The sequence below is a fragment of the Panthera tigris genome, chromosome C1 (genome assembly GCF_018350195.1).
Source record: "Panthera tigris isolate Pti1 chromosome C1, P.tigris_Pti1_mat1.1, whole genome shotgun sequence".
NCBI classification, from domain to species: domain Eukaryota; kingdom Metazoa; phylum Chordata; class Mammalia; order Carnivora; family Felidae; genus Panthera; species Panthera tigris.
In genome coordinates, this window is record NC_056667.1 from 31,290,735 (window position 1) to 31,301,047 (window position 10,313).

The window sequence follows — 10,313 nt, forward strand, 5'->3', positions numbered from 1 at the left end:
GCACCTGGCTGGCTCAGTCGGTTAAGCTTCTGACTTCGGCTCATGTCATGATCTCTCAGTTCGCAAGTTCCAGCCTCGCATGGGGCTCTGTGCTGATGGCTCAGAGCCTGGAGCCTGCTTCAGATCCTGTGTCTCCTCTCTCTGTCCCTCCCTGCTCACGCTCTGTCTCTGTCTCTGTCTCTCTCAAAAATAAACATTAAAAAAAAAAAGAAACAAAAAGTCCCTATTTTACCTCTGATCATTCCTTTCATCTTAAAACACTCTCTTGCCGTGGGCCCCATGACACCCCGTGCTCCTGGGTTTCCTTCTGCCTCTCAGGGTGCTCATCTCCAGTCCGCTTGGTGGACTCCTCAGTCTGTCTGGGGCCATAAATGCTGTTCCTTGCTCCTAGGTGCTGTCCCTCCTCCCTTAATATCCCTTTTGAAGGGTATATGTTTGCAGACACCTCTCAAATGGCACGCATCGCTCAGTTCTCTCTCTGAGCTCCTGGAGGACACCCAAATGTCAACCCATGTCCTACAGTGCACTTGATTCTTAATAGCTCAAAGCTAGCACCCTCCACCTGCCCATTCTTTGTCCCGTCAGACAAACCTGCTCTTTTTTTTTTTTTTCTTAATTTTTATTTATTCTTGGGAGAGAGAGAGAGAGAGAGAGAGGGAGGGGCAGAGAGAGAGAGGGACAGAGAGAATCCCAAGCAGGCTCCATACTGTCAGCACGGAGCCCGATGTGGGGTTTGACCTTGCGAACCGTGAGATCGTGACCTGAGCCGAAACCAAAGTCAGACACTTAACCGACTGAGCCAGCCAGGTGCCCCTCACCTGCTCTTCTAATCTTCCCCATCCACCCTGCTGCCTAAGCCAGAAACTCGAGTGCTAAGCTTACCTCTCCCTGTATCTCGCTCCCAACGAGTCAGTAAGTCCTGCCCATTCTGCCTCCTTAATTCATCTCAGATGACCCCCTCCAGCCTCACCCCCGGCACAGCGGAGACCAGTCTAGATTCTGTGCGATAGCTTCTTCCCTGAACTCCTTGCTTCCTCCTTCGGTGTAGTCCACACGCGGGATCTGAGCAGTGTTTCTAAAACGTGATTGTAGCCATGCCTTTCTCCTTCTCAAAAGCTTTCCGAGCCTCCTACATTTCACGGGATAAAGTCCACTCTCTGTAAGGTGGCTTACGGAGCCCCACCAGGAGAGACCGCAGCTCAGCTCTTCGGCATCTCTCTTGCAGAAACTCCCTAAAACCTCCACTGGCAATGACTGTGTCACTACAGAGTGCTCTCTTGATGCCAGATCTTCTTTTGTGTCGTTTCTTTTCCCCGGATGTTGCTGCCATAACAACCCCACGTCTTTAGCTCTGCTAATTCTGCACCTCTCTCTCCCCCCCCCACTCTTAATTTTGGGGCCCAGGCAAGGACTCCTGATGTGATCTGGCCACAGTGCGGCCTCCACTCCAGCCACGTGCGTCCTGCTCTCAGTCTCCTTATAGGTGTCCCCTGGGAAGTCTCTGTCTCTTTCCAGAGCCACCGAGTCTGGCTTGGCACCCTTCTATGTGCTTCCATGGCACCCTGGGCCTCCCCTATCGGCAATTTTCACAGGGGTTTCTGATGACCTTTTGCTCGTGTCCCGTCAGATGGTAACCATTTTGCGACCACAGAGCGCTGTTGTCCTGCTGGCTCTGTTTTTCTGGAGAGCCATGATGAATACGGTCTATTAGGAGTTCAGGAGTTCATGCACACACATACAGACAGAAATAGGACAGGGTTCACTGATAAAGCAGAGGTTCTGCTCCAAGGTGGGAGGCTTAGTACTCCTATCACCTCCCGCTTCCGCCCTGAATCAGAGGAATAAAAGAAAAAAATATTTTTTTAGTTTTTATTTATTTATTGTGGGGGAAAGAGAGAGCAAGCACAAGTGGAGGAGGGCAGAGAGAGAAGGAGGGAGAGAGAGAGAGAATTCCAAGAAGACTGCACCATCAGCACAGAGCCTGACGAGGGGTTTGATCTTACGAACCGCGAGATCATGACCTGAGCCCCAACCAAGAGCCAGAGGCTTAACTGCCTGAGCCATCCGGCCTTTCTTCCTCTGGAAGACCCTCAGAAATGGCTACTATTGGTATCTTGGTTTAAAGAAGAGGTGCTCAGGGGCACCTGGGTGGCTCAGTCGGTTAAGCCTCTGGCTCTTGGTTGGGGCTCAGGTCATAATCTCACGGTTTCGTGAGTTCAAGCCCCGCATCAGGCACCATCTGGCAGCACAGAGCCTGCTTGGGATTCTCTGTCTCCTCTCTCTCTGCCCCTCCCCTACTTGTGCTGTCTCTCTCTCTCTCAAAAACTTAAAAAAAAATTTTTTTTAAATCTATTATAATACTGGGAACCAAGAAGGGGTTTCCTTGATGGACCAGAGATGATTAGGAATCCCTGAAAGCCAGAGCTAGATTAGCTAACAGGGACGCATCAGCGACAAAGATGAGTACGTGAGAATCCCACACATTTGAGGAATTCTAAAATCATAAAAGAAAGAGGCACAACGGAGACAGAAGGGGTGGTTGTGGCTTCTGTCATTACATCCACGTCCCCTTATATGCCCGTCCCATTTCCCCAAGTGGTCATTTAATGACAAGAGCACAGAACCAGGTGTCCAGATTCTGGTTCTGGGACTGTTCCAAGGCCGTGTGGCCCTGGGCAGCTGTCTATCTCTCTCTGGGCATAGTTTCTTCTTCCTTAAAATGGAGGTAACACGCCTGCCCTGTGACATTCTAGTGGGACAGAGTGAGAAAAGTATGGGAACAGCTAATGCAATGACCAGAGGGAAGCTCTAAACTCTCCTTCATTCCTTCTTCTGCTCCAGGACCTTCTTCCCCGGCTCCCCATACCCAGGCCTGGATGGGAGCTCAGTGGTTTCTCGGTGAGTGGGTCAGTATTGCTTTTCATTTCATGTTCAATCTCTTTCCTTGGCATATGCAGCAGGCTTTCTCATGGTAGGGAGGTAAGGGGCTTCTTCTAAATTCCGGCAATGCCTGGACAGGAGCAGAAGGCGCCTGTCAAGGCTCCTTTCAGGATGATAGAGAGTGGCCACCTCCCTTGTGGGCCACCTAGGGCGGGCCCTAACAGGCAGAGGGGCCCCCGCCACTCCCTGGAGAGCCCTGTCCTATGACCCACTGCCAGTCTGCCTAGAACTGGTTTTATGAGCTCTGGATTGGGTTCTGCCCACACCATGTCTCTAACTGACTGGTGGGTGATTTGGGACAACCCTCTGGGCCTTTGGTTCTTAATTTGTCAGGTGGAGAAAGCTGTACTCGAGGATCTCAAAAGTGCCTTCCAAGTCAAAATGTTGTAGAATCTTGGACTCTCTTTTGACGGAGTCGGAGTCACAATGGAATCAAGCAAAGAAAGAATACAGAACGCTGAGGCCATCATACAGACCCTCATTTCTCAACTGCGAGCCATGCAGAAGAAGCTGCCTGGCCTCACTCCTGCTCAGCGTCCTCTTCATCGCACTCATCCTGCCCCCTCCTTGCCCCCTGTCCCGCCTCTTGTCCCTGTGACTTCCCTGCCTCTCCAGCCTATGCCTGCCTCGGTCACCAGTTACTCAGACCAACCTGGTTCTCTTCCTACCTCATGCCCAGACCACCTGCCTCCTCTAACGGGTTTCACCCCTTCCCAGTTCCCTGCCTGGGGCCCTTCCACCCTTGCCTGCCCCCCTGCTCCTCCCACCACCCGCCTCCCCCCTCTCTCTGTCACCTGCATCCGCCGCCCCTTCCGACTGGCCCCCCTCTCCTTCCACCCCTCTCCCGTTACCCCTGCCCCTCCTCCTCACCCTACTTCTTCCCCCACCTTCATGGGCCTTGGGCCCAGATAGGCCTCCCCTGCTCCTGCTAGGACATCTGCCCCCAACCAGCCCTCACCAGGCCTGATGATTCCCACACTCCATCATGGAAGCCTTGCGTCCCTCCCAGAACTCCTGGGAAGGTGATGTCCAGCATCCTGGTGACATGGTGAACATGGGGGGCACTGGATGATGACCAGCAGGCACACAACCAAGAGGGGCACTTCCCTCAGGTAAAGGTCTCTTTCCCCCATGTCCTGGTTATCTTGCTGCCTGAGGATAGCAAATGCCTCCATATCCATTCCTTACATCATATAAAAATGAGGATCTTATTATTTTTACTTAAGAGACTCCGCAGGGAATAGAGCTTGGGGAAGATTGCTGAATTCTGATGGTCGTTGTTCATCTCAACACTTAAGTCATGGACACCCACACACACACAGGTATCTGTGCACACCCCCAGGTCCAGGTCACCAGAGATCAGCACGGGAGGTCCAGGCAGCTTTGGCCTGATGATGGTGTGAATGGAATGTTCCGAGATGCTCTGTTTTCCAGCCCTTTTACGCAGTCTGAAAAACTTGGTTCTGATCTCTCAGTTTGCTTCTGTATCATGTTGATTGGTTGAGGTCCATTTGGTCATAGAAGACCTTTCTCCTGGGATATGGAAACTCTGTTTTCAAGTTTGTTTGTTTGTTTGTTTGTTTAGAGAGGCAGAGAGGCAGAGAGAGAGAGAGAGAGAGAGAGAATGAATCCCAAGCTGGCCCTGAGCCCATCACAGGGCTCAATCCCAAGAACCATGAGATTATGACCTGAGCCAAAATCAAGAGTCAGACACTTAACCAACTGAGCCACCCAGGTGCCCTGAGGAAACTTTTTTTTTTTTTTTTTTTTTAACACCAGGAGCAGAGTCAGCTGAGTTAATCATTCTCTTGGGTTCCCAACATGCTTGTATCATTGGCCTGAGAAAGGCCCCTCTCGTGTTCTATTTATTCACTTTTATGCCCATTTCTCACTTCTTTCCTCATGTAAACACTGCTCAAAATATTTTGACAGGTATGTGTATGTATTCTCACAAAATCTGTGGTGTTATTTTGTGAGCTGTATTTTTAATTTTCATACATGAGATTAGGCACTAGGTTTCATTCTGTTTGCTTTCACCCAGCACTCTATTTTCAGGATGTGCCTACGTGTGTGTGTGTGTGTGTGTGTGATCTCTGCTTCTAACTTCTGCACTGTCTCCTGCCGAGCTTCTCCCCCAGAGGACGCTCATCCATTTCCCCAGGGACAGTCACACACCCCCAACGCTCTGACTCTTCACCACTGTGGACAATTCCAAACCAACCGTCCTTGTATAGGCCCCCTTGTGACGCCATGTGAGAGTTCTCAGGGATGGGTGCCCAGCACTGAGAGCACTGAGTTAAAGGGCCTCATCTTCCATCATTCACAAACAAGTGTTCTTGTTGGGATGAGAAACTGTTCATTTAATGTTATTCATAAAGTGAGTTCAGTAAACTCCTTCTGGGCCATCTATGCCCAAGACCTAGGAAGTGAAATGATTTTATCAAACCTATAAGATGACTTTTGGCCTTTAATAACCAGCCTACATTTCACAAATTTTCCTGGATCTCAGGTGATGGGTTTTTTTTTTTAATCAGTTTCTGGAGTTTCGAGGCAAGTGCACACGCATATGAATCAAGACTGTAGACACTCTACTTGACCGCCAGCACTGGCCAACATTAGCTATGGGTCAATGCCTCATTGTTGGCCTTTATTTACAAAAGAACTGCTTGTTGGACATCTTCTGCAACGTCTTTGCCATTTGTTCTTGTAATTTTGAGTATTACTAATTACAGTAGTTGCTGCTCTATGCCAGTCCATAATGCCTCACACTTTCAGAAGCTGTTGGGATCTTTGGTAAGTTCCTTTTCCTCAAGAAGATTACTTTCCCTGTGTCCCTAATCCTTGTCTGGTTGGTTGGCCACTCTCCCTTGGTAACTGTCCTCTTTTTTTTTTTTTTTAACGTTTATTTATTTTTGAGACAGAGAGAGACAGAGCATGAATGGGGGAGGGTCAGGGAGAGGGAGACGCAGAATCTGAAACAGGCTCCAGGCTCCGAGCTGTCAGCACAGAGCCCGACGCGGGGCTCGAACTCACAGACCGCGAGATCATGACCTGAGCCGAAGTCGGCCGCTTAACCAACTGAGCCACCCAGGCGCCCCGGTAACTGTCCTCTTATACCACCTGGGCTTATGGCTAAACCATGGAAGATGCGGGACTGGTGATGGCCGAGCCGGAAAGAATGCAGGGGCCTGCCCTCAGAGAGACCATGGATGGGGGGTCCTGGGTAACTTCCTTCCAGGTGCACCATCTCATCTGTATCCCGGAAAAATCCAGAAAAGTCCTCTGTGACCACCAAGGCTTTCACATGCTGAGAACGCACCTTTTGCAGAAAGAGGGAAGGTTTACAATGTTTGTATCAAAGCCATGATCTTTTCAAGTGGCCCTCACCCTGAAATGTACAAGGTAGCATTGCTAAATGTATATGCCTAGGGAATCACTACCACATCCAGATATAGGATCGCCCCCAAATGTTTTTATGATCCTTTGCAGTCAATACCATCCACCCCAAATCCTCAGGAAACATTGATTGGCATTTTATCCCTGTAGATTAGTCTTGTGTGGTCAGGAATTTCATATAACGGGATTTACCCTTTCATGTCTGATTTCATTCACTCCGTATGCTGTTTTTGCCATTCATCGATGTTATTTTGTCTATCAGTAGTTCATTCTAGTTAGTGCCGAACGGGATCCCGTTATATTAATACATCAAATTGTTTTTCCATTGCACTTGTTGCTAGGTGTGACAGTTATCAATTTGTTGCCTCTCAACTCCAAATCTACCCTTCATTACCTGCTCCGCAGTAGTAAGATAGCTCTTTGAAGCATTTCTCACTTGCATCGAGAACAATATTGAGCCATGGCAGTAGATGGCGCTGGAGGGACGCGGCAGCAGGAAGAAACTTCCCTTCCGGGGCCCAGCGCGCTTCTGTTTGCTTCAGCTCCTCTGACTGCACCTGCTACCAGAAATGAACTTGTGGGCACATCCTCTGCTCTGCCCCAGCTATGCATCCAGATGTGGGCTCACGGCCTCAGGCCTAGCCCAGTGCCCACTTCACTACGGCCCACTTCATGGACTCTGCAAACCTCAGGCCTCACATGCCCTGCTGGAGAACAGACCACCGACTCCCCTGGACACCAGCCTGCCGGCCTCAGCCCACTGGCTGCCAGCGGGAGTGTTTCCAGGGGCCACCCAGACACGGGCACAAGCACCCCAGGCCTTCACCACTCTGCCTGTAAGTAGGTTCCTGACTTGGACTCTCCCAGGGCACTCCCCGCCAGCCTCTGCCACCAGCAACCCAGAGGGACATTTGATGCTGACCTGGAGACCATCGGCCAGGCCTTGCACATTTTTCAACAAGGTGTGAATCCCAGCTTGAAGGAGAGGACCCTCTTCCCATCTGTTCCCTCCTTGGATACTCTCCTGCCTTAGAAGGTTCTGTACAGTTCTCTTAGGGCTACTCCACTGCTAAGGTAATAATTTTTACAATTAAATTTTCTGTATTCAAATTACTGTGTGGTTCCTGTCCTCTGATTGAACCTTGACAGATATGTTAGACATTTGTATGGTTTCAGTTTTTTGGCTATTATGAATAAAGCTGCCGTGAACATTTTTGTCTTTGGGTGGACATATGTGGTCATTTTTCCTGATAAACACCCAGAAGAGGAATTGCTGGGTCATGTGGTAAGTATGTAAGATATTTAAGGGAAATTGCCCAACCATATGCCAAAGTAGTTGTACCATTTAATATTTTCAGCCAAAGGCCTGCTCACCTCCATGCCAGCACCTTCACATTGCCAGTCCTTAATTTCAGCTATTCTAGTGGCTATGCAGCTCCCTGACGCATAATGGTGATGAGTGGGTTTTTAAAAAGTGTTTATTTTTGAGAGAGAGAGAAAAAGAGTACAAGTGGGGGAGGGGCGGAGAGAGAAGTGACACAGAATCCAAAACAGCTCCAGGCTCTGAGCTGTCAGCACAGAGCCCAACGTGGGGCTTGAACTCACGAACCATGAGATCATGACCTGAGCCGAAGTTGGTCGCTTAACCGACTGAACCACCCAGGCACCCCTTTTAAAATTTTTTTAAATGTTTATTTTTGAGAGAGAGAGAGAGAGAGAGAGCTCATTTTATGAGCAGGGAGGGGCAGAGAGAGAGGGAGACACAGGCTCCAGCCTCTGAGCTGTCAGCACAGAGCCTTGGCTCAGGGCTCGAACTCACGAATGCAAGATCATGACCTAAGCTGAAGTTAGGTCATGGGTGGCTGCTTAACCGACTGAGCCACCCAAGCACCCAGATGGTGTGTGTCTTTTTATGTGCCAATTGGCAATTTGTATATCTTCTTTTGTGATACATTTGTTCTGACTTTTGGCCCGTTTTTACTTTGGTTCTCTTATGAAATTATCATTTTATTAGGAGTCTTAATGGTGTCTTTTAAAGAGATTTTAGTTTTGATGAAATCCAATTTATCTTTATATTTCAGGGTTAAGTGCTTTTTATGTTCTAAGATACCACTGCCTACCATAAAGTTATGAACATTTTTTCCCCACATTTTCTTCTAGAAGTTTTCAACTTTTATGTTTAGGTCTATGACCCATTTTGAGTTAGTTTTGTGTACAATGTGGAAGGTCAAGATTCATATTTTTCTATGCAAATATCTGGCTGCTGTAGCTCCATTTGTTGGAAAGATTACTTGGCATCTTTGTAAAAGTCAATTGGCCATGCATAAGTCTATTTCTGCACACTGTTCTGTTCCATTGGTCTATAGGTCCATCCTTCCGCCAATACGCCAATACAATGTTACTTTATGTAAGTCTTAGGTAGCATCATTCTTTCAACTTGGTTCTTCTTTTTCAAAACTGCTTCAGCTATTCAAGGTCTTTTGCATTTCCAAATAAATTTTAGTCAGTATGTCAATTTCTCCAAAAAGCCTGTTGGGACTTTTACTGAAAGTGCAATGAATCTGGTGATAAATATGGAGAGAATAGACATCTTCATAATTGTTGTGTCTTTCAATCCATGAACATGGTATGACTTACTCTCCATATATTTAGTCTTTCAGTTCTCTCACACCACACGTCTCTGACCATTCCTCTGCAATCATATCTCACTTTGATGACAGCTGGGAAAAGTTTTCCACTTTTAAGGACCCAAGTGATTAGATCGGGCCCACCCAGATAACGCAGAGAGCGGAAGTGGAAAAGAAATGAAAGAACCCTGGGAAGCACTCGAGCTCATATAGTGAGCCTGGCCTCATGACCCTTCTCTCAAGAGAGGGTGCCCCCTGGAACTGCAAGGCCACGGGCCAGAGCCAAGGCAGTGGTCATGCTGGAGGACCCTTGGGGTGGAGGATGCCAGCCTTGCCCCTGGCAAGCATGCGACATTGGGACACTTCCTTTACCCATCTCCCGTACCCATAGACCCAGCCCCAGGAGGACAGTGACACTGGCCAGAAGTGATTAAATGTTAACATACCTTTCTGTCCCTTCCTGACAGGGAGGGGAAGGGGTGCTCCAGGGGTCAATGGTTGCTGTAGTTCACAGGGTGGAGGTCAACTGCTATGTTTACTGCTGGTATCGAGTGGCTGAAATAAACAAGACTGTCCCCACCATATGCATGAGCAGAGCTCCTGGACCTGAGAGCTCAGAAAGCAATGTATGAAGGGTCAAAAACAGTGGCCTTAGCTCCACGTTACCTTCCCCTCTATTTGACTCTGGGCATCCCTTGCGGAGTCTGTGGGGAGAGAAGGCTTTGAGGGCCTGTAAGCAGGAACCCTGGGAGACAGCCAGGAAGCTGCCCGGCCCAGTCCCATTCCATGGCCCACGGACATCCCTGTGGCAACAGAGTCCCTGCACAGGACTCAGAGACCCAGGTCGAGGTTTCAGGCCCTTTTCCGAGACGTACTGCCCTCTCCTGCCTCTCAGCCTTCACATCGTCCTCCTCGTTTTAGTCACCTGGAACCCGGTTTTCTCTCGCGCAGAATTAAGAACCGTCTTCAGAAGGCAACACATGAAACCATTTTCAAACTGACTTTAATCTTTTTTTTTTTTTTTTTGCTGCCCAAATATTGTACATGCAGAAGCCATGTGAAGAATTTTCTCCTCAAGGGAACTGGCAAGAATGTTGGACGAAACAGCCGGCAGTCCTCCCAGCCGTCCACCTGCCACCTAGGAGCCACAGCAAGTTTGGGAAGATGGTGCACATAGAAAATGTATAGAGCGCAGATATAAAAGGCTAATTGCTTCTTATCTAAACAGTGTGCTTGTCAGTCCCTATCAGCTATCTCTTTCTTTGCAGGATGCATTTGGAAATTCTAAAAAAGGGGTTCCTGCCTCCTGTGAATTTACATTCTAAAGGAGTGGATGGAATAATCAGGCCA

General features: G+C 48.6%; 1 long non-coding RNA gene across 1 annotated transcript; it reads left to right on the top strand.

Moving 5' to 3' along the window:
* Positions 1 to 3,282: 3,282 nt before the first annotated feature.
* LOC122241262 lies at positions 3,283 to 10,100 on the top strand. Its single transcript, XR_006221298.1, has 3 exons — positions 3,283 to 4,052; positions 6,678 to 7,410; positions 10,014 to 10,100. It is a non-coding gene; the product is annotated as an uncharacterized LOC122241262 (long non-coding RNA).
* Positions 10,101 to 10,313: the final 213 nt, after the last annotated feature.